The 20,586-nt window shown below is 52.0% G+C and overlaps 1 long non-coding RNA gene across 1 annotated transcript; it reads right to left on the reverse strand.

Moving 5' to 3' along the window:
* Nucleotides 1-16,746: 16,746 nt before the first annotated feature.
* On the reverse strand, nucleotides 16,747-19,586 carry LOC311439324. The gene is made up of 3 exons (XR_014694658.1): nucleotides 19,497-19,586; nucleotides 18,580-18,788; nucleotides 16,747-17,983 (listed from the first exon to the last, which is right to left on the reverse strand). It is a non-coding gene; the product is annotated as an uncharacterized lncRNA (long non-coding RNA).
* Nucleotides 19,587-20,586: the final 1,000 nt, after the last annotated feature.

A 20,586-nucleotide genomic window follows, 5' to 3' on the forward strand; every position in this document is an offset into this window, starting at 1 on the left:
CCTGGGGCGCGTTCTGAGGCAGCGCCCGCTCCTGCATGGAGTCGGCGGGGAGGGCGGCTTTGTTTGCTGCTCACTATGAGTTTTTACCCAGCCATGAGCTGAAGGCCACTATCGGGGCTGGCAACAGGACTACCAGAGCCTCAAGCAGCCCAGCCCCATGGCAGTTCCCTCTTCATGCAGGGCTCCGGCCTGCCCACAGTATGGCCGGCTCAGGGCATAGGCCTCAGCTCTGCCCAAGGCACCACCAGAGGCCAGGCCACCCCCAGGAGCCATGGGCCGGAGAAATCAGCAGGCTGAATTAAATACTTTTACAGATTAAAAGTGTTTAATCTGTAGTTGTTGTAGTTAAACCCATTAAGAATAAAAAGAGCAGTGTAAAGTGTTGAGTTTCGGTCAAAGTTTACTGAGGCCAACTGAGCTGCAGCCTTGGAGCCAAACGGCAAAGTCCCCGCAATTTTCCCAAGCACATTTTTTATGGTTTGTGGTCCGGGGAACAGAGGTGTTGTTATCTCCACGGCCTTGTCCACAGCTCAGCGTCAGTGATAAGACCTTGTTGCACCTGTATGCCACTCAGTGTTTAGAAGAAAATGCTGTGTTTATTTGGGTTTAATTCTCATGCATAAATGCTTCTTATTTTTCTGCCCATCGTACCCTCAGAAAACAACTTGGACTTCCAGAGATAACTTTCTTATTCAGGAATGATTCAAGAACATCCATGGATATACTCCACTGGATGTCTCCACTTCTGTTGTGCCTTTCAGTGCCTAATTTTATTTTATTTTTTTTTTTGTTCCTGATTCCTAGTTCACCTGACGTAAAACATGAGAACCCAGCTGTTGTGACAGAACCTGTACAGCTCTAACACTCGTGGGAGCTGGAGCAGACACAGGGACCTGGGTTTGCTTGGCCTGAAGAAGAGAAAGTTAAGAGAGGGCGGAGAGCTGAAGTTATCTGCTGAGATGTGGCAGTGGCGAGGGTCTGTGAGGACACTGGGACCAACACGTGTCCCTCGTGCCCCTCCGCAGTCAGCCCAGCCTCTCCTGTAGGGACACGGGGACCAGGACTGGGGACCAGGTATGTGGGCTACGGACAGACACCAACTGAGCAAGTGGGGTACAAATGTGTTGGGGACCAAGCCCTCTGGGCTGATTACCAGGGCTTTAAACTGGGTTTGACAGGGGAAGGGAGGGGAGCTAAAGGTGACAGAGAAGGGCGGGGGGAAGTCGTCACTGCTGTCACTGTATCTTCTTCTTGCATCCCCCCAGGGGTAACTGCACCTGCTGCTTCCCTAAAGTGCCTGTACACCAATGCACGGAGCATGGGAAACAAACAGGATGAGCTCGAGATCTGTGTTCGGTAGCGGGGCCACGATCTCGTTGCAATCACTGAGACGCGGTGGGACAGCTCGCATGACTGGAACGCTGTCATGGAGGGCTATGTCTTCTTTAGGAAAGACAGGCTGGGGAAGGACGTAAGGCTAAAAGCAGGATTGCTACCCTGGACTTTCAAAGAGCCAACTTCGACCTCTTTCAGGACCTGCTTGGGAGTATCTCTTGGGATAGGTTGCTAGAAGGCAAGGGTGCTTGTGAGAGCAGCACTTCTTCCATGCTCAGGATCGGTGCACCCTGAAGAATAGGGAATCGGGGAAGGGGGGCAGGGAACCCGCGTGGATGAGCAAGGAGCTCATTGATAAGATCAAAAGGAAGAGGATGGTTTATGAAATGTGGAAAAAGGGCCTGTCCTCCTGGGAGGAGTATACATGTAGATGTGTTGTCAGGGCCTGCAGGGACGTGACGAGGAAAGCTAAAGCCCACCTAGAGATGAGGCTTGCGAAAGAGATAAAGGATAATAAGAAGGGTTTTTTCAAGTATGGTCCGGTCTTGTTAAACATCTTCATCGACGACCTTGATGAGGGAATAGTGTCTGCCCTCAGCAAGTACGCCGATGACACAAAGCTGGGAGGAGTGGCTGACACGCCAGAAGGCTGTGCTGCCGTTCAGCGAGACCTGGACCGGCTGGAGAGATGGGCAGGAAGAAACCAAATGAGGTTTAACAAGAGCAAGTGTAGAGTCCTGCACCTGGGAAGGAACAACCCGAAGTATCAGAACAGGCTGGGGGACAACCTGCTGGAGAGGAGTCCAGCAGAGGGCCACAAAGATGATACAGGGCCTGGAGCATCTTCCCTATGAAGAAAGGCTGAGAGACCTGGGGCTGTCCAGCCTGGAGAAGAGAAGACTGAGAGGGGATCTATGAGTCTCTGTGGGGGAGCCCATACGGTGCCTGTCTTGCAAATCTGCTTTGGGTGGATATAAGAGCTGGAAACCTGGATGATAAAAGTGCAGCGAATGTCCCAGGCAGCCTTATTCTCCGTGCAAGGCTGGGAAGCAGAGCCACGGCACCATCTTTGCCTTTTGCTCCTTTTTTTCTACAACCTCCTCCCCAAGAAACACCGTCTACTTTCCCTATTGCCCAACAGCAGACAAGAAGTTTACATTTTTCAAGAGAACAGTAAAAGCAACCATTTCCTGTGCTCTTATTACCCGGAGACCTCGCACAGCGAGCCAAGCAGATTTATGAGTCAGGGCAAGCTGCCCTTCCTCCCGCACCGCCCGCCCGGGACCTGTCCCTCCTCCCAGCCCTCTTTCAAGTGTGAAGACCTCATTAGCCGAAGGAGGAAGGAGCAAAAATGAAGTCTTCACACTTTAAATATTGGGTGCTTGAAAAGAAGGGGAGCCGAGGACACAGCGAGCGTTGTCTTCGGGAGGCGATGCTGATAATTGTTACAGGGCAAGCTGTGCTCTGCCGGGTTTGTTACGAGCTGCTCACACGAGGGAAGTAGCTCCCTCGGCTTTGTTTTGCCAGCTGCTTTATAAATGAAGCCTCCCCGAGCTAGGTAGCTCAAAGGCACACAAATGAATAATGCAGAAAACTTCTCAGGACCCTGCGAAGGCTCTCCGGGATTATTTCAAGAGATCTTTTTGAAAGCTGGTCGGGAAAAGATGAGTGAGAAAAGCCAGTGCCAAAGCCTGATGCGGAGAACAGCCTTCTGGTGAGGCGGGCGCTGAGTCCAAGCACAGGACCACCCATGGGGAGGTGGCTGGGGGTGCTGCCAGCCCCTTCCCAGATGGGTGGCAGAGGGCATGGGGCTCTTTTCAGCCCCGGCAGGAGCTGCAGGAGTAGCTGGTGGTAGGAGACAGCCCCAAGCCCAAAAGCAGAGCAATGAGATGCCCGGGGGTGATTCAGATTGCTCCAGGGTAGCGCATTTCTGCTGTTGATACAGCAATTGCTGACACTTGGGAGGCAGCAAGGAAAAGCTCTCCTGGTCAAAACGCCTCCCACGTGTATCGCTGGATGCTGATTCCTGCTCTTACAAAACTCAGGAAGGAGTTAAAAGGAGCAAAAAGCATTGCAGCTCGAGGTGTGCAGCTGGAAACCGCTTTGTAGCAGGAGGATGTGGGCTCCTCCTCCAAATCTTTGCACTTTGTTTTACCCCAACCGATATTTTCCCAGATTTTTTTTGTTTTGAATGAGCACCCCTCCTGCCACAGACACTGCCGTGCTGCTTCTTTGATGGTGGCAATGACCTGGCCGGGAGAAAATATGCACGGGGGCAGCTGTGGTGGTGAACTGGTAGGGATGTGGTGAGTGATCTTGCGGCAGGAGGGTGGAATATGTCTCAAAGGAAAGAAAGGCAGTCATTAAGCAGTATGACAGGGGGCCCCTTCCATGGCAGTGGGCCTGCTCTGTCTCCAGCATCCTGGCTTCAGAGCCCCGCCGCCACCAGGCAATGCTGTGACCGCAAACAAGGGCGCTTCCAGCCCCCTAAATGCTGCGGGAGGCAGAGCCAGCAGCAAGCTCGGGGCTGCACGGAGCTGACCCCAGCGCTGCCGCCTTCAAAAGAAGTAAAACAAACATTAAATGGCCCAGACGCAGACGTGGGTTGTTTTTTTTTTTTTTTTTTTTCCCCTTTAACTCCACTCCAACTGGCCCAGAGACCACTGGCAGCAGCTGGGAAATGAAAAGGTTTTGAGGCGGAGGAGCATGAGCCCCCGGCGCTTGGCTTGCTGGAGCGTTTCACAGTGATTAGCTGTGTCACAGCAAGCAGCAGGGAGGATAAATCACAGAGACTGGACCTGGCCTCGTCCAGGAGGGTGCACGGCTGCACTGGGGAGCCGAGACTGGACGCGGTGCCACCCGTGCAGGCGTCCCACCAGGAGCAGGGACCTTTCCCTTCCAGCACCAGCCTCCCGTGCGGCTACGGCGCAGACGTGCACTTGCCCCATCCAAAAACTCACTGGCGGGGAGGCGGCGTGGAGCTGAGCCAGATGTTCCCCTTCTCGCAGAAAGTCATTAAGCAGCTATTTTTACCCCAAATAAAGCAGCGCAGAGGAGCCATCCGTTTCGTCCGTGCTGGTTGCACAACTCAGAGGTAAAAATGAAGAAAAATAAAATAAATGACAGGGCATTTGAGTGTGTCTGCTTTCTCAGCCTCTGCTTGTTGATCCAAGAGCTCCTAATGGGGTGACGGGGGCTGTCAGTGCCGGCCGAGGGACCCCCTCCAGGCGTGCCCATGCCCCTGTGGTTTGGGTTAACATCAGGAGGAAACCATCCCTGGCCTTTGGCTGCCCAGGGTGGCCCGAGGTTCACTTTTATGAGCATTTTCCAAGCCCTCTGTCACTGTTTTCATGCATTTTGCTCTTATGACACGCAGCATAGCTCTTCCTTTGCCCCTTCAGGCTCGGTCTGTAAGGTTTTCACACGGCCATGTGTAATTCCGCTCAGCTTTACCTCTGCACTATTTATAGCTGGCTGCAGTGCCTCTGCCTGCCGCTCACCAGCACCGTGTTTTTTCCTGTGCTTGTTTACACCGTGCTCAGCGGCCGCCTCTCCTGACGCTGCGTGTGCCAGGGGACGTCACTGTCCTTGCAGAGCCACCACCAGCACTGCGTTCACCTCTCCTTGTGGTCCACACACAGCTGCCCATCCCCATGCAGATACATCCCTGCAGCTCCATACGCTCACTTACTCAACACACAGAAAATGTTTTGGGGTATAAATGGCATCAAGGAGATAAAAGGCTCCTCGCCGAGCTCATTCCCTTTACTGCTGGACTTTGGGAGAGTGGCATTCCCTGTTTCTGCTAAGCAAAGTCATGCAAGAAGATATGGTTAATATACGGCCAAGGTACATTAGCCAATATATTAGCCAATATATGGCCGAGGGAGGTGTTTGAGCCCCATAAAAATCTGCACAAATAATTTGTTAATTTTCCCAGGTGCAGAGCACCAGTACAGATAAATGGGTCTCTAGGATCAGATCGGGGAGAGAGCAGCTAGGGGGTTGTGCAGGGGACTTTTAACACATCTTTACACCCATCTTTACCCCCCCTGTTTATTTCAAATTAATTTCATTGGTGCTTTTGCAGGCAGGATCACTACCTATGATCCCCAGTACACAGATGAGCTAAAAAGTCTGGAGTCCACAGAAATGCTTTTTTATACAGAAACGGTAGCTATTTCACCTCAGTCATGAAAAAAAGACACTTGATTTGCCCCAAATCTGGGTCTTTGCAAAAATTTTGGAGAGCAGGGGCCAAGGTGACCTGTACCAGAGCGCATTACACGGTGGGCAGGGGAAGAGATTAACTTAAAGAATGAAGTTAAAGGCAATGCCTGTCGTTTTTAATAGGGTGCTGAGACACCAGAGGTGACCTGGATAGGAAAAGCGAAGATCTGTATGTGGGACACGCGTTTTGAAGGACGGGCTGGGATTCAGAGCGCTCGCTCCCGGGAGGAGCCCCATTTAGTTCTGCAGGACTCCTGTGGGCCTCATCCACACGTCATCCCCGCGCTGCTTCTGCACAGATCTTTTCATCCAGCATGAAAAGAGAGCACAGAGCTCTATATTTACAAAGGGTGGCACTGAAATGCAAGAACTTGGTCGTTTCTGCTGACGAGACCTACATTTCTATGGAGAGGGCATGCAGGGACGAGGAGAGCCCACAGGTGCCTGTGCTGGCACGGTTAATTTCGGCAGGAGCCAAATTTTGGTGGGGCTGCGGTCGTGGAGAGGGCATGGAGATCCTGCACTGGGAAAAAGGCATCCTCAAAACTGTGCCAGGCCAGGGCATTTCCCTAAAGCCCATCCCCTAAACCTATAGATATTTGTATCTGTATTTTCACAGGGAGATCTGCCTGACCGTGAAGCTCTGGGCTTTACTGAGGGGGTTCCTTCCTCACGGGAGCTAAATCCCAATAATTTTATTTACTCGGCCTTATCTGTTCTGCTCAGTGCCTGGCGAATCGCAGCGGGCCAGGCTCGTGGCATTAGCAGGCAAATACCAGCAGATGCTTTAATAATAATGACATTCCCCAGCAGCGGAGGTGCGGCGGGGGAGCTGCTGTTATTTACGCAGGGCAGATTCCTGGTGGTCTCGGTGTAAAAAATCACCGGAGGTATCCAAACGTGGGGAGCAGGGAACCGGGATTTATCCCTCTGCCTCCGTCAGCCCGGCAGCACCTCTCCCAAATAAATCCCTGTGAATACAGGTGGTGATTCACGCCGGAGGAAATGATGGATTGGAGGCCACGCCGCGCACTTCCCCTGGTCCTTTTTATATCATTTGGTCAAATGGTTATTCCATACTCTTTGTCTCAGCAGCGATGAGAGAATAACAGGTCGTTGAATCATTTCCCCTTATCTCCAAGTTATCCCATTAAACCCGTGCTCGGGTAAGCTCAGAAATGCCTTGCTGCATCCAGTTATTGTACGGAGCGAGCTGCGGCGGGCCGTGGGTGGCTATTTCAGTACGCGGGGGCTTTCTCCACAATTCTCCACTGCAAACACCTCCCAGTGCTCCGGACGGGAGGAGCCGGAGGATTCCTGTTTGCGGGGACTCCTGCAGCACTTGGCGCTCAGCTGGGAGGGAAAAAATGACCTCCTCGTTCTGCAGCCACATCCCTGAAGGGTTTTTTTTGCAAAGCCCCTCGGTGCTGTGCTCAACACCACCCGCCCACGGCGAGGGGCTGCCTCGTGCTTCCTTCAGCCAAGGAGCTCTCCCAGGCAGGGCGAGCAGCGACTTCCCTGCCTTGGATAATTACAGCAGAGCGCCAGAGCCGGCATATTTCTGCCCGGCAGCTGCACAGTTGGGTTCGGAGCCTGCAGCCTCTTTGCAGCTTAATTACAAGCAAACGAAGCCGTTTGTCACCGCAGCGCAGCGCGGTTCGTGCTTGTGGTTCTTTCCCTAATTTGTCCTAATAACTCCTGCTCCTGTTAGCCGCGCATGCCGCCTGCCACCGCCTCGCCATCCACTTCGCCAGCACGCAGACACCCGGGGTGTTTTATTTAAAGCATCGCCCACCTGAAAGGCCAGAGCTGTCCCTCCAGACTTGTGCCATTTTAAGAAAATTAAAGGCTGTGCTGCCCAAATCTGCTCTGGGTTGCCCAAGTGTTACCGGGGCAGCTGGCTGGGGGCAGGACACCTGGCCATGGGGAAATGCCCCCCGTTGGTGGTGAGCAAGAGCTCCAGGTGGAATTTTTAACTTCAGAATTACCCCAATTGTCAGAAATTTTGGATGTATTTGATCAATTTGCATCACTCTCCTGGATCTCTGTGTGGTCAGTGAAAGCCCAGCCCCAGGACAGGGCAGAGAGATGTCAGGAGTGCTTCTGGGGCTTCCCAGTGCCCATATTTCAGATCCACTCCAGTGCTTGGCATAGTTTCCTCCCCTGCTGTCTGTAACAGAGCACCAGCCCCATCACATGCAATTTGGGTACGTTCAGCCAAGCCCACACCAATGCGTAAAAGTGAATGGACTCATCCCATATAGATTTTTAAATACTAAATTAAGCTGCTGAGAATGGATTACGCTCCCGGAAAGCAATCTCCATTTCTCTTTAACTAACTTAGAGTGGGAGAAACGTCTCCAGGGGGGGAAAAAATCAATGCCTCATTACCAGGGGGCCTCAGTGCCGTGAGGATACTTTTAGGCTCCCGACACCTCGTCAAGCTTACTTAACAACAGCACACATCATTTGCCTGTCCAGCAGGCAGGGAAATTCTTAAAATGCATTCAAGAGAGGGGAAAACAGAAATAGGTATTTAAGTCTGGCAGGAAAACACACAACATGGAAATGCCAAGTATGAAACGCTGCAGACGGCCACGCCACGGAGCAGTGTTGCTCACTAATCCCTTTATAAATTACACAGTGTGTGAGCACGCAATTAGCCAGCCTCCCACCCAGCCCTGCTGGGCATGATGCACTTTCTGCAGCTGTTCAGAGGCCGCAGCCTGACTTTTTCAGGCTTTTTTTTTCAATAAAATATGTTTTTTAATATATTTTAGCTTATGCAGGTGGCAAATGTTAACTTTCTTTATCGTGAAGAGTAGTCTTTGTAATAAATTTACCCCAAACGCTTCTTGTTCTGTAAAAATAAAGCCAAGTCTTTGGAAGCACCCGATTTTACAGCAATATGTGCCCACACAAATGCTGGCCCGCTGCAGGCAAAGGCGTCCCAGCCTCAAATCTGTGTAGAGCCCACCTGACTCGTGCAGAGGTGGGAGCCACCCCCGAGGGTGGCATACAATGGCTTTTTTGGCTCAAGAAAGCCGGCGGGGAGGACGTGTTCGCTTCAGAGAGCTGCCGTGTTCCTTATTACGGCATCTAAAAATAATCTTCATGCACCCACCCAGCCTGAGTGTGCGCATCAGCAAGTGGCCAGGAACCTTCTTTGCTCAGCTGTATGAAAATACGCAGGCACAACAGGATTTCTGCAGATTTTGTGGAGCCCACGTCGTTTCCTAACCTCTGGTGGCACTGAGTACCTGTGACACTCTGCTCGTCCCATTCCCAGGCTTTCTGAGCACCACTTGGTGCCGGGACGGGTCCCACACTCACGCAAACATCTGTCTCTTTTCTGCATGGCCCTTGGGATGGGGCGAGCAGCTTCTGGCTTCCCATTATTCCGTGCCTAAATGAATCGCGGGCCATAAAATCGGGCACCTTTCATGTCATAAGAAACAAGGATGTAAAAATAGCGCTCGAGGGGGAGAAATTTCATGCTGGCTTCTCTGCGCAGGAACGGCTCAGGCATCACGCTTCTTCCTCCAGGCCTGTGAGATGTGCATTGCTCTTAAAGATGGAAAAAAAAATAAAATTGTCTCTCTTCAGGAAAGACTTCTCCAGTGAGGAGCAGCCTGCAGGAGCCCTCTGCCTGGTTGTTTCATCCGGCCGAGGCAGGACCTGGGCATCCCCTCCCTGATACCTCTCCACCCACCTCTTTCCTGGGGCTGGCAGCTCCTTCTCCAGCTGCAGAGGGTCCCAGTGGGTGCTTTGGGGGTTGCAGTGTGGTTTTTAGGTGTTTTCCCTCTAAAACAGCTCTGCCGTGCGCTTGTGTGGCAGACAGGTTCAGCCATGGGGTGGCCACGGGCTCCCCATGCCGTGCTCGGGGCCAGCCACACGGATGAGGTTTCCTCTCCGTCTCCTGCATGCCAAAACCATCCTGGGGTGAAAATCCTGGCTTGGGGTTTGAAGCGAGCTGCCCCTGGAAGCCCTCGTGCTCGGCGAGCCCCTCGGGCAGCCCCGGGGCTCAGATGGCCACGACGCTGCGCTTCGAGAGCTGATTTATGGCCTCTCCCGAAACAGCCCGGTGCCGAGCCTCGCCATATGCGAGATTAATTTATTGCACCTGTCCAAACAGCACGCACTGCTGTTTCATCTGCATTACTGCCTGCGTGATGGAGAGGTTTGGGTGCGCGTGCCTGGGTGACCTTGGTGCGTCCCCGTCCCCTCCCCGTCATCCCTGGCCAAATCTGAGCCCCCCGGGTGATGCTCGCAGCCTGCCCCGGGGGGCACCAAACTGGAGACTGAGCCACGGGATGGGTGCTTGTGTCCCTGCTGAGATCCAGGGAGCTCATCAGCAAGCTGCTGCCCTTATGTGGGCTGCCTCGGGGAGAATTTGGTGCTGGAAAGGGCCTCGGTCCTCTCTGATCATCGGGGGGGGAAAGAAAAGGAGGTGATGCCCCCAAGGTGGGTGGCAGGCTCTGCTCCCAGCCCACATCAGCCCCTTCTCGCCGGGAGAAGGAACCAAAGTGCCTTGGAAGTGGCTGCAGCAGCTAACGAGGGCCACGGGAGCCCTGTAAGTGAGAGGCAGCCCTAATTAGCTCCGTGAGAGAGCAGCCTGGGGATGGCCGGGCACGGCAGCAAGCACCTGATCGCTTTATTTTTTTTATTTTTATTTTTTTGCCAGGTCAACAAATGAGAAATTGCAGCCAGGTTCTCCAATCGAGGGGCAATTAGAGGAAGGTGAACCTCTGGCCCTGCAAGGGCACGTAGCAGCAGTACAAACGCGTCCCTCCCAGCCAGCAAAATCGCGATATTCTGCCCAGGATGACATGAGCAAAAACCTTTTTGAAGCCCAAAGCGGTGCTTGCCAGCCCAGAGCAGGTGAAATGGAATAAAATCTTGCCAGTGGGCTGGTTTGTTGAAATCCTTCGGGCACCGTTTTCAGCTGGAGCTTGGCTCTCCTGTCCCCTGTCCTGACCTCTCGGCCGCAGGACGGAGCTGTCCCGGGCAGGTGGCACCACGAGGGACCCTCAGCCACGACACCTCGCTGGAAGCACTTCATTTTCTATTAAATTTCCGGTCTTTTTTTTCCTTTAAATTGAGAAAATAGAGCACTGAGGAAAACCACGACTTTCCAAGACTTTTTTCTTTTTTCCCCCTCTGGTTTGTTTATCAGCAAGATTAAGATTCCTGGCTGTGGAATAAAGGGATGTTTCACATTTATTTGTTTCGGGGCATGTGGAGTGCATTTGTTTCCTAGGATGCAAATTCATTGTTCATGCTCTGAATAAAGATCCGTGCCAAGAGGCTGCAGTCAGATTCAGATCTCTTGGCACCGTTTTTGTTATAGCTCAGTGTGCAGAGTGGAGTTTTGGGTTTTCCCAATATTTTGCCGTTTTGTTTTGTCTCCAGGATCCCTTCCCGATGTGTTCCTTCAGCCTTGTGTCACCTGGTTCTTCAAACACCATCCCTGGTGCTGGCGTAGTGGTTGGGACCAGATTTGGGGACGGAGGCTGCCTCACCGATGGATGCAGCTGACCCCAAACCTGACACCCACCAACAAGCCGCAGTGTCCGGGGCACGGCTGCTCCGTTTCCATTTCGAGCATCTCTCCCAAACCTCCCCAACCATCACCCCAATGTCTTGGCCACACACTTTTCCCCTTGGAACGAGTTTTTCAGCAGGCTGTCTTGCACCCAAAGTGCTTATCAGGGATTTTTTATACATGTATATATATTTTTAGATAGGAAAAAGACACGGTGCCGAGTGGAGGATGGAGTAGCAGTGCTCGGGAAGGCTTCCTCACCCATCCCAGCTCTTCCCATCCCCATTTCCACCACTGTCACCCCCTCTGGTCCCCTCCACCATGGTGGGACAGGGCCAGGCACCAACCCAGGGCTGCTTGCATGGGGCTCGGCCGCACACGGGGCCGTCCCCAGCACTGGCAGCAGGTCCGTGTGTCTTCTCTCTTCCTGGTACGTGAGCCCTGGGGATTTTCCTAACGAGCAAAGCAAGCTGTCGTTGGTGGGTTTTTCACGTTCTCACAGCTTTACAAATTACCCTGGCTCTCGGCAGCCGTTCGTAATAATCAGCTCGAAACCAACGCTGGCGTAAAAATCCCTGCACTGTCAGCAAAGCACCTCCTAAGCACTGTGCTGCCGTTCAGCACAGGTCCCCGTCACTTTTAATTTGATTAAGCACGCCCCAAAATCTGGGTCTGGAAGCATTCACCCACAGCGAGTGGGTTTGTGTTTCCCTCGGGTGTGAATTAACCACAGCGAGCCCCATTTCGGCAGGCACGTGCCAAGCGCACCGGCCCATGGGGTCTCTGTGCCTCAGTGGCATTATCTGGTCCAGATTTGGGGTAGCTTCTGGAGAGCCCCAGCTTCCTCCAGCCTCGGCGTGGCCGTGGGGACATTCCCCTAGGTGACAGCAGCCAAATGTCCCCGGGGTGCCCCCATGTCCCCATGCTCACCTGCTGAGCCCCGTGGCTTCGGGTGCCAGGGCGCAGGGAGATGTCCCCGGCTCCCGCAGCTCCCCGCGTCCCCACGGGCAGCTGGTGGAGACCCCGGGCTCATGAATGCTAAACAAAACGCGAATAAAAGCAAGAAAATAACACACGGAGGACGGGCTGCATCTTTTCAGCAGCAGAAGTGCACAATGGTGGCCTCACAAAGGGCCCATTTATCCCGTCTGGGCGCTGCACGTCGCACGGGGAGCTCCTCAACCCGCGCCGCATCCAACCCTCCCGCCGCCGACACAAACCCCTTTGTGCGCCGGGGGAGGAAAAAACCAGAAAAATTACAGTTGAGCCCAATTACTTGGAAAAGATCGCAGCGCAAGCAAGCCAGAAAAGCTAACCGGTTTGTTTTTCCTATTCAGGCAGGGCCTGGTAGGGGCTGCTGACCACACACCCCCCGGCAGCGCCGCGTCAGCTCCCAGGCATCCTGGGCTGCTGCTGCCAGGCTGGGGTCCCCCGGTTGGGACCAAGCTCCAGAGCTTCCTCTCCTGCTTTTATTGGGAAAAATACAAATTAATTAATTAATTAATTAATTAATAAAAAGGAGCCGACCAAGAAAACAAAAAAAAAAATCAGGGAAAATTCAGTTTACAACAGCAAATGATGCTATTTTCATAACGCCGAAACCCATTCCCGTTTCTGAGAAGTCCCAACTTCTGAGTTTACTTTTGTATAGGCTCCTGTATTGTTACGTGCGGCACACATGCCTTCATTAAATAAACTATAGCTTTTTCAGCAACGTTGTATCACAGAAAACCCAAACAATTTGTCCTGACATCATTGAACTTCTTCTTTCTTTCTTTCGTTTTTTCTTGTCAAAATATTCATCCGAGCTGGCGCATTCTCACAGAGTATTTAGATTTTGGAGACGTTTTTACAACCTATTTGCATTTTTATGGAAAACTGTTCCATCTGCTTATTTCCCTTTGGCAACCGGCTGGGATGGCTGGCGGCAGGGATCAGGAAAGGCACGGCGACACCGGGAAGCACCCGGCCGCGGGCACCGAGGCACTGGGACATTATATCCTTGTCAGCCCACAGATCCCAAATGCCCGAATAAATGGTCTCAGGTTCCCATTCTCTGCAGGCTTCTGTGACCAAAACTTGGCAAACTGGCTGCAAAGTTCAGCCCTGCCTTCTCCCACGGGCTGCAGATGCAGCTGAATGCAGGCAGCACCGCTTTCAGGAGCACTACCAATATTTCCATTAAACACAGGCTACTCTGACAAGTAGAGCCACCTATTAATATTTATATTATTCCTATTTAATATTTATAAAGGAGAGGATTTTAAGGTGCAGAGGATAAAAGCAAGGTGACTTGTTGGGGATGTGTGCCCCTTGCTTGGAGCAGATAAGCTTTTTGAGGGTGTTTCTGCCCTTTTCTGTGCGTGTACGCAGTGCCAAGCAGCAGGTTTTACAGTCGGAAAGGTGGCTGGGCTTCAGAACCAGCAAAACCAGAATATTTAATGATCGTAATCTAAAAAAGAGAAGCACATTATTCAGTTTAGGGGGTAAATTACAGCCATGGTGCACCAAATGGTGGGAAACCCATCGGTGATTCTGGCAGCCGCGTGGTGCCGGCACCTGCCTGGTGCCCCTGGCTGTGTGCTGGCTCTGGCAGAAGCAGCACCAGCCACGCTCCTCACCTTGTTAGGTGGAATTTGGGGGGCTGTGGGCAACCTCGGTGGCCCCACTCCTGGTCCCGACCCCCCAGGCACCGTGAACCCCACCTGGTCCCCATTTCCACGCCTGCAGCAGGAGGGGCCGCAAGAACCAAGCCCCTGGGAGCACCGGCCGTGTGCTTGGTTAATGACCTCTTCCTGAAACCACTTTAGACTTAACCCGATTTTTTTTTCCCCTCTGGCATTGTTGGAGCTTTCCCAAAGGGAATTTCCTAGCCCTCGTTGCTAGCACACATGTAAAGAGGGTGGCACAAGCGATGCTGCTGTGCTGTGCTCCCCAGCCCCAGCGCAGAAGGAGCCATCCCACGTCTGCGCAATGACCATGGCGTCCACGTCTGAACTGAGTTTAAACAGGAGGCAGAGCCAAATGCAAGTTTTAACCAAGAATTATTGCATAGAAACATCGAGCAGCTTGTGCTTGCAGCTGGCAGCACTCGCGGACCGGGAGGCCCTGCTGCCCTGGTACGATTTATTTTGGGGTATCCAGAACTGAAAGCACCACTGGCTTTTGGCTCTTGCTTCCCGGGAGGGCTCAGCAAAGGGACACCAAGGCTGGTACAGCAGCGTGCTGACACGGGACCACAGCTCTGGGATCAGCCCATGTGATAGAGATTCATGTGGAAAGGACTCGGCAAAGCCGTCACGGAGAGTCATGGACATCGTTTGTAGGAAGGGATCTGGTTTGGCTTACCCGTAATTTTGCATGATCAGGTGAAAGTGGACGGACATCCTATTTACGGCTCCTAGGAAATTTCTACTTGCCCATTTCGTGTCGCACATATGGACTTCATTTTCCCTCACACCTGGCTCTATAGATTTGTTATGAAAGGTTCATGGCTCTCCGGGTTATGTGACCTGTTCCCAAGATGATTAGAGTTAAATGTGTTTCCTGCTCTCCCAAATTCCATATAAACCAAATAAAACAATCCATAGATCCCCAGTGTAATATCCTGAGCCTACAAATACACACACACAATAAGTCAGGGGAGGGAAAATCATATATCGCTGCTTCCCATTAACCAGCAGCTGCGAGAGGAAGGTAATGAGAAAAAGAAAAACCCTGGCAGTTCGGGGACAATATGGGAAGACATTTGAATTTTGCTGCACTTCGCTAGGCTCAATGAAAGCACTAAAATGTATTTACACGTTTCTCCCCACCACTCGGCTCTTGCCTGCTGCGTCCTCGTGCTGGGAGCGAGCTCTGCGGTGCCAGACAGACAGACAGACAGGGATACCTGCAGGGACAGACACGCTCAGCCCAGTGTCACTGTCCCTCCCCATCACCTGTGGTCTCTGTCCACCACAGGTCACCCTCGGGCCCTAAAACCTAATTTTGGGGGCATTTCTGCAAGCAGCCCCACGGCCGTCCCCGTCCCCCAGAGCCCTCTTTGGCTCAGCTCAATTGATGCAATTGGCAGCTCCTATAAAACACACGGGGATTTACCTGCTCTTTACAACCTCTGCTCCTCCTGCAGGCCATGCTGGCAGCCCTGGCTGTGGGTTTCAGGAGGAAGGAACAGAGATCAGCCCAGCGGTGTAAAAAAACCCCAAATCCTTCAGTCCCTTACAGCAAGATGTGTTGCTGGAGGGGCAGCCTGGTCCCTTTCCCAGTTCCTACTGATTTCCCTGGCTTGTTCCCCTAAAAATGTCTTTCACTGAGGCAGAGGACCCAGACTGGCTTGAGGCAGCAGGGGAGGGATGCTCCCAAAAACCACGCAGATCCTCCAGGAGGTGTTCCCCCATCGGACCTCCCCAGCCACGTCCAGCGGGCGAGACAGAAGGAGAGGGGAAAAAAACTGCTCAGGAGCCAAGCGCCGCCGAGGCAAGCGCTCGGCAGATGGCATGGAAATGAGCTCATTATTATTAATTCGCCAGGCCTTTACCAGCTCGTGAATTGCCCTTTGGAAGCGGAGGAGCAGCGTGTGCGTGCACAAAAGAGGGCTGCTGCTGGCAGCCACACGGGCAGGATCCGGCCCCGTGGGGTGCTGCTCCAAGGAGCCTCTTTCCTTCACCTCCATGGATGCTCGTTAACGTTTTAGTGCTCTCTTTGAAGAAGTTATAGCTGAAAAAGCCTTTTTTTGCATTGGAGGTGGTTGGGGTGGGAGAGATTTATCAGGGCAGGGATTTGCCCCGTGCCACGTACCAAATGTGCGTGTGAAATCTGGGGGCGACCCAGCTCCCCCGAGCTGCTCAGCCCCTGTTTTAGCCAATTCCTGCCCGCTAACAGCACTGCAAACATCCCTGAGCTGAAATGCTCGTTTCAGACGAGCATGCTGAAAAGTCTCCTGCAATCCCTGTGAAATTGGATTGAGTTCTGCTGCCCAAAAGGATGCCCACGTCCCTGCCTTTCTTCCCACAGCAACGCTGCCTGGTGGGGCGCAGAGGGGGATTCGAGTTTGGAGTCCCAGCACTTAGATTTATGGCGAATATATTGCCTCGAGTTGGAGCTGCAATCCGGCCGTTCCCTATAAAGCCTGCCATCAATCACAGCGGGCAACAGCGAGGCTAACATTTCCAAAATAATTGGGAACAGAAATCCTAGGGCTGGAGGGCTGGAAGGGGCACTGGGAGGTGGGCTCAGCACATGGGGTCCCCCTCCTGCACGCCGTGGGGACACGGGGAGCGTCCCTCTTCTGCCTTCTGTCGGGGCTGAACGCGTGGGGAAAGCCCCTGATTTTAAGTCTGTGTGTGTGTGGAGGAAGGAGCTGGCTTGCTCTGCTGGTGGCGTGGCCAATTTGTGCCCTCCCCTGCTGTTACCTGATGCAGAACGTGGCCCTTTTGATCTGGAGATGTGAGCGGAGTCCCCAAAAAACGTGGCCCACCGGGAAAGCAGCGGTGCAGCGGGACGGGGGCGAGGGGATGAGCCTGGAGCTCTACAGAGGGAAATCCTCCGAGAAGCTACAGCGTGCCTGGTAATTACGGCTAATTAACGCTTTTGCAAATTGGTCTGTATTTAAGACCAGCTGCCGAGGAAAATAAATAAATAAATAAATAAATAAAAATCCATAACCCCATAAAATATTAATTAGCACAAGTGTCTCATCCAATCCAAATCTGTCCCATTTGATCTACTTGGGACCCTAAATATTGTAGAGGAAGGGTAAATTATGGACTACGGGGCAGTCTTCTTTTTTTGGGGTCTATGCCCAGTGGGAAAGCTGGGGGATGCTTACGCTAGATCTTCCTTTTCACCCCCCTAAATTCAAGGCAGTCACAGGTTTGTGGGATGACGCCGTGATGGAGATCCCTGCCGCAGCCCCACAGCTCCGGGAGTTTCCACACAAATCCCCTGCTGGTTTCCTTGCAGGGTGCCATTTATTTAACCTCACCTGAGATCTTCGCTACAAAGATGATGCAAAAGAAGGCTTTTTGCCCAAACTTTTTCCCCGGTTCCACGTTGGCAGGATTTTGTGCTGAGCAGGCAGAGGGAGCGGTTCCCGTGCGTCTCTGCTCTGCTCTGACTGAATGAGGTCGCGGGCTTCTCGGGGCTGTAAGGATCTTAAAAGTATGTGACAGAAACAAATAAGAGAGATTGAAAGTCGGGGCTGTGAGAGGACTTCTATTCAATGCAGAGGCAGGATCACTCAGGGTTTAGAGCTGCTTGCTAAAAATCCCTTTAAGAAATCTGACGAGGGATAAAAACCTGCCGAGCCTGGCTTTGTCTCCCTGTCTGGGGAACCGGTACCTGGGGCGACCTCAAGGATGCTGCCTTCAGAAACGTGCTGCCTGGAAGGAGCAAAACCATGGCAGAGTTTGCAAAACTCAGAGTCATTTTTGCTTCAGACATTGGGTTTTGCTTTGTTTTCTTTTTCCTTGGAGCCTGTAGAAACTGCAGAAAGCTGCGGGGAAGGCAAAATGAAATGTGGAAGGAGCCACAGCTCCAATGGAAATTTTCAAACCTGCTTTACACTGAATTTCCTTTAAAATGTCAGCTTCTTAACTGCGTGGAGGCCATTAACAATTCATGGAGGATTCACTGAGCAGTTTCAGCAAGGAAATGATTTCTAATTCCAGTATGTTTTAAAGGACGGAGGTGGCTTGTGATGCAGTTACATCTGGGTTTCAGCATACATTTGGAAAAAGGTTTTAAAAGATTAGAACAGTGCTAAGCTGAAACAAATCATTTCAGCCCAACACTGACATCACTTCTTTTCCTTCTTCTTGCCTGTTTCACCGATGCTGAGCCATTTTCTTTCATTCAGCCCCAAACAAGTGACTGTGAAGTACAAAAGGCAAAGTATGAGACATGAGACATGAGATAAGAGATAAGAGATATGAAATATGAGATATGAGATGTCAGAGGTGGGATGTGGGATGTGGAATATGGCAGAAGACGCAGCTGGAGCTGCCCAGGGGCAGGCAGGGACCAGCAGGGGTTGGGTAAGGCTGGATGCACCCACAGGGTAATGCCAGGTGAAGGGGAAGTGCTGATGAACTTTTCAGCCACTTTCCCCTCGACAAGGACAAGTCATAAGCTTGAGGAAGCAAATGGAGCACAACGAGTTCAGGGAATGTGTTGATGTATTTGGAAATGGGCTTGAAAGTGGCAAATGGGAGAATTTGCTGTCAGGAAAGCTCCGATGGTCAGTGCTGGCCTCACAAGAGGACTCCCTGGCTTTTCTGTGGGTGCTGTGCAGGCAGAAAACGGGGAGATGAGGATGAGGAGAGGTTTTCTGGGTGCTCTGCCTCCCCTGCAGCAGGCACGGGTGCTCGGAGCAGTTCTGGAGCGGGTGAGGAAGACGTCCTCGTGCCCCCAGGAGCTCCTCCATCAGCACAGACCTCTCCGGTGACTTTCACAAGCCCTGAGCTCACCTCGGAGGATGATATAATGAAAAGTGATGGCTTTGAGAACGCATGCTGTGCCAGGAGTTCGTGCCAGGTGAGACGGAAGAAGAGAGGCGAGGCGATGCTCCAGGAAGGTGTCGGAGACGGCGCTTGCGCTTCGCCAAGCCCAGCACAATGTCAGACTGGCTCCCTGCACATTGATGTGATTGGAAAAGTGCATTGCAGGTCCATTACAGCTGCCAACAAAAGGGAAAATACTGGGCTAAATGACAGCACTGGAAAGTCCAATATCCATGTTTTCAGAGGGGGAAACTCAAACCCGAGCTGTGCCAGTGCAAGAGCGGTGGCATCCCAGCCCTTCCACCCCATCAGGATAGAGGCAGTGTGTACCCAATTTGTACAGCTGGGGCTTGGCTCAGTAATTGCAAAAAAAAAAAAAAAAAGACTCCCAAAGATTTAAAGAGGCTTTGGATCAGGCCTTGAACGCCTTTTCATTTTACTCTATTCATATATCAAGTAGAGCTCTCTGGTCTGAATAATTTCATTTTACCTGCTGAAAAAATAGTCTGAAAACAGCAATACTCTATTTCTTCTGATGGCACATAAAGCATAAACATTAAGTTTTCTAAAAATAAAAAATATGCCTCGTTTTTCTCTTTAAATATAATTTACAGAAGGAAACATTAACTCATAAATCATAGGCACAAATTTAGGTAGAAGTGAAACACTACACTCAGCAGCAGGCAAATTACACCAAGACCACTCAATCACCAAGTGCTCCTTCCAGGGGCATTATTGGAAATATGTTCTTCATAAGGTGAGTTTTGGGGGAAAAAAAAAAGGAAAGAACAAGATTGAGCTGTGTGGAAGAACACCCCCAGCACCCCATCCCGTTCAAAGCAGATCCCCACTAATTTAATGAAACACTATTAGCTCCTTTACACCTCAGAAGTCACTAGCTCTCCAAATGCAACCATCCCCAGTCTGTGCTGCCCTTCTCGGAGCCTCACGGAGTGGGCTGGGACCTCTCTGTGACATGGGTGGACCCACAAGCTCCAGATGAATTAATCCCAGCTGCACGCATCCACCCACGCAGCGAGCTTGTTGGTAACTGTGCAGAACCAGCAAAAAATCAGGCCCAGGATTTTCCTTCTAGTTCAGCAGTTTGTGGCTGCGAGTGCTCAGCTTCCCCACCGGCCTGAGGACAAGGAAGAGGGAAGCATCAATATTTAGCATCTCTAGAGCAACTGTGTGTACCTAATGGGCATGCAATCTGCAGCCAGGTTTAGAAGCTCCTCCTGGGTCTCTCTTCTGCCTCAGAATCATCACCAGTGAATTCTGGCTGTGACCTGAGCAGGACGAGGAGCATGTGGCCGTAGTGCAGAGCATCCCAGGGAGCTGTGATGGTGATGCCAGGCTCTGCCCAGGCTGCTCAAGCTCTCCTGAGGAGATCTGAAAGCCACTAAGGGCCACTTGTTGTCCTGATTTCCCTAGGAGAGGGGCTGTGTGCCCCCAGCCCCATGGCCATGCCATGTTCAGGGCCACCTTGCCCCATGCAACAGCTCTGCAACAGCAGCATCTGCTTTGGTTGAAGATCCGACCCTCAGAAATAAGGGTTTAACAGCTTTACTAAGTATTTGCTTCCTCTCGAATGCGATATTTCCCTTCAGATCCTCCTCTCCCAGCAATTACTTAATAGCTTGTTTTTATCACGTAGAGCATCTCCAAACGCTGGCTTTGGCTCCGGCCCTCCAGCTCCGCTCCGCTCCGCTCCAAAACTACCGTTTTCAGATCCAGAGTAATTGTGTGCACGAGTTTTTTTTTCCCTTTAAATCTTGCAATCTGACTAATCCAGCAAAGAGGGATGCATCTCAGAGGATGTGTCAGCTGCGGAAACAAAAACCAGATGTGGTTTGAGGAGGGTGAAAGGGAACCTCGAGATGCTCTCGGCTTGTTTAACATCCAGCTGCAGCCTGCCTCCCACCCCCGCGACCCCCAGTTGGGTGAAGGGTGACAGGTTTGGGGAGTATCCCT

The sequence above is a fragment of the Aythya ferina genome (genome assembly GCF_964211825.1).
Source record: "Aythya ferina genome assembly, chromosome: 6".
Lineage (NCBI taxonomy): Eukaryota > Metazoa > Chordata > Aves > Anseriformes > Anatidae > Aythya > Aythya ferina.